This window comes from Cebus imitator, unplaced genomic scaffold (genome assembly GCF_001604975.1).
Source record: "Cebus imitator isolate Cc_AM_T3 unplaced genomic scaffold, Cebus_imitator-1.0 Scaffold664, whole genome shotgun sequence".
Classification (NCBI taxonomy): domain Eukaryota; kingdom Metazoa; phylum Chordata; class Mammalia; order Primates; family Cebidae; genus Cebus; species Cebus imitator.
The window spans coordinates 922,589-925,992 of NW_016107979.1; the positions used below are offsets into that span (position 1 = coordinate 922,589).

General features: G+C 45.0%; 1 long non-coding RNA gene across 2 annotated transcripts; it reads left to right on the forward strand.

Annotated features, from left to right (window-relative positions):
- Positions 1–502: 502 nt before the first annotated feature.
- On the forward strand, positions 503–2,575 carry LOC119469465. 2 transcript variants are annotated; one of them, XR_005198287.1, is made up of 3 exons: positions 503–531; positions 1,424–1,634; positions 2,557–2,575. It is a non-coding gene; the product is annotated as an uncharacterized LOC119469465 (long non-coding RNA). The 2 variants fall into 2 exon arrangements; XR_005198288.1 differs by lacking the exon at positions 2,557–2,575 and having other exon boundaries at positions 1,424–1,742.
- Positions 2,576–3,404: the final 829 nt, after the last annotated feature.

The following is a 3,404-nucleotide window of genomic DNA, read 5'->3' on the forward strand; positions in this document are numbered from 1 at the left end:
CTCAACTTCCAAATGTGCCGTGTTACAGGCGTTAGCCACTGTGTGCAGCCCTATTTTCTTCTTTTTTGTGTTTTTACTGAGATTAGGTCTCATTCTGTTACCCAGGCGGGAGTTCAGTGACATGATCACATCTCTCTGCAGCCTCAGTCTCCTGGGCTCAAGTGATCCTTTCACTTCAGCCTCTTGAATAGCTGGGACCACAGGTGCACACCACCACACCTGGCTAAATTTTTATCTTTTTCATAGAGATGTGGTTTTGCCATATTCCCCTGTCTGGTCTTGAACTCCTTTACTCAAGTGATGTGCCCACTTCGGCCTCCCAAACTGCTGGGTTACAGGTGTGAGCCACTGTGCCCAGCCGTTTATTCTTTCTTCCTTCCCTCCCACCCTCCCTCCCTGCCTTCCTTCCTTCTTCTTTCTTTTACGTTAGGACTCACTCTGTTACCCAGGCTGGTGTGCAGTGGTGTGGGAACAGCTTGAAGCAATCCTCCCAACTCAGCCTCTTGTGCAGCTAGTCTCTCCTTTCCTGGGGTAAGTGAAGTGAGGGGCTTAGTTCTGATGTGTGTTGTGGAGGCCCGGTAGTATTTGATTTGTGGGTAGGTGACAGACAGTTAATTTACTGGAGATGGGTCAGTTGACTCAAATGTTAGTGTCAAAAGAGTCCCGAGAAGTCTTCTAGTCCAACTCTAGAGGTGAGAAGATAGTGAGGGCAGTAAGTGTTTATTGACTAATGTCCAAGACTGGTGGCCTCCTGATTTCTGACCAGTGCTGGATGTTTATCGAGAAAAATCTCTCCCAGAGTTCTGGAGTCTTTTTTTTTTTTTTAGATGGACAGTCACTCTTGTTGCCCGGGCTGGAGTGCAATGGTGCGATCTCGGTTCACTGCCACCTCCGCCTCCTGGGTTCCAGTGATTCTCCTGCCTCAGCCTGTTGAGCAGCTGGGATTACAGGCAGGCACCACCATGCCCAGCTAATTTTCTATTTTTAGTAGAGGCAGGGTTTCTCCAAGTTGGTTAGGCTGGTCTCAAACTTGTGACCTCAGGTGCTTCGCCTGCCTCGGCCCCCCAAGGTGCTGGGATTACAAGCCTGAGCCACCACGCTTGGCCTTTTCTCTCCCAGAGTTCTGGAATCTTTTCTGTATTTGACAACCTAAGAATTATGAGAACGTGAAAGCAATATTTTTGATGAAAGAATGGCTTATTTTGCCTGGTTTCAGTACAACTCTTTTATCACCACTTTAACTGATCTGAGCGTATTTTATTAGAAAAAGGGGAAACCAGATGCTCAGAAGCAGTGCTTCTTAGGCAGGAAAGAATTTGTCCTTGGCAGCAGGTTTGATCTGAAACCAGATGGTGGTGGTCACACCTCAGGATGACTGTATCATGCCTCTGATTGCTTGTTGCTTTTTGGTTTGATTCTTCAGGAAATTCCCTGAGTTGTTTAATTGGTTTAAAAACTTTCTGGGCTATAAGGAGTCTGTACATCTGGAAACTTTTCCAAAGGAGCGAGCCACAGAGGGCATTGCCATGGAGATAGATTATGCCTCTTGTAAATGATTGGGCTCCAGCTGTCGAGCCCTACCAAAGAGTTACCAGCAGCCCAAGTGTACCGGACGGACTCCTCTCTGTAAAGAGGTAAGGCCTTCCCTAGCAGGGATCACTGGGTCCTCAGCTTTCTCCGGAAGGGAGTGGTAGTACCAAGGATTGAGAAATTATGTGAATGATGAAATTAAGAACCCTTTTAATCCTTTTGAAAAATAAAATGTTTTTAATTTTTTTTTTATTTGTTTTTGAGACAGGGTTTCGTTTTGTCACCAGGCTGGAGTGCAGTGATGTGATCATGGCTTATAGCAGCCTCAACCTCCTGGGCTCAAATGATCCTCCCAAGTAGCTGGGACTTAGACACATGCCTCTACACCCAGCTAAAAATATAAAAATAAAAATTTTTACTGGGCCTGACACAGTAGATCATGCCTGTTAACCTGACAGTATGAGAGGCCGAGGTGGGCGAATCACCTGAGTTTGGGAGTTTGAGAACAGCATGAGCAACATTAAGAAACCCCGTCTCTACTAAAAATACAAAATTAGGTGGGGGTGATGATGCACGCCTGTAGTCCCAGCTTCTCTGGAGGCTGAGGCAGAAGAATTGCTTGAACCCAGGAGGTGGCAGTTACGGTGAGCCAAGATCATGCCATTGTACTCCAGCCTGGGCAACAAGAGCAAAACTCGGTCTTAAAAAAAACAAAAAACCAAGGTTTTACTTGTGTAAAGATGCGGGCTTGAACTCCTCCTGGGCTCAAGCGATCTTCCTGCTTCATCCTCCCAAAGCACTGGAATTACAGGCGTGAGCTACTGCACCTGGTGTCATGTTTTCCACTTATATCCAGAACCCTTTCCTTACTAATACCTTTTTGTAAACTTGCTGAAGGTGAAATTTGTGAAGTAATGTTAGTTGCCTATTTCTCCCCTAGAGTTCTGTCATTTTATTGAGAATCTTTAATCACCAGAAAGCTTTTTTAGGCATTTTTTTTTTCAATCTCTCTTCTTCTACCCAAAGGTTTTAAATGATACCCGGGTTTCTTTCTTTTGGTGGCCTTAGGCCTCCACCTTTGTGAGTTCCAAGAAGACTCAATATAAAGAACATAATTATCCTCGTGAAGATGAACGCTTTGAGGTCCAAGCTTCTTTGGCATTTGAAGTTTGGGGAAATGGGAGATGCTCAGTGAAAGACTATCTCAATACCTGTCTCTGAGGGGTCGGCTTTTTGTTTGTTTGCTTGTTTATTTTTTGAGATGGGAGTCTCACTCTGTCACCCAGGCTGAAGTGCAATAGCTTGATGTTGGCTCACTGCAACCTCTGCCTCCCAGGTTCAAGCAATTCTTCCTCAGCCTCCCAAGTAGCTGGGACTACAGGCGCACACCACCACGCCCAGCTAATTTTTGTGTTTTTAGTAGAGACGGGGTTTCACCACATTGGCCAGGATAGTCTCGATCTCTTGACCTGGTGATCCACCTGCCTTGGCCTCCCAAAGTGCTGGGATTACAGGCGTGAGCCACTGCGCCTGGCCTGGCTTTTTAAGATGGAAGAGCCAGAGGCTCACATTCTTCTGTGGTAATTGCTTGATGTGCTACTTTCCATGCTCTAAGCACTGGTGAAATATATTAGTACATGTTTTATGTCAAAGGTGGCTTATCTAGGCCACTTTAGCCAGCCCTTTTAACTGAAATCGTCCATTGATGACTGAATAATAGTTCTTTGGATTTTGAATGGCATTTTAAGATTATTGTGTTTTACATAGTGAAAAAATCAGTATCTCGAGGCCTATAGTACTTTCTTGTTTTTAAATTATTTAAGATCTGTATGTATTGTTACCCTTAGCAAGTACCTTGACATGGTTAGTAAACC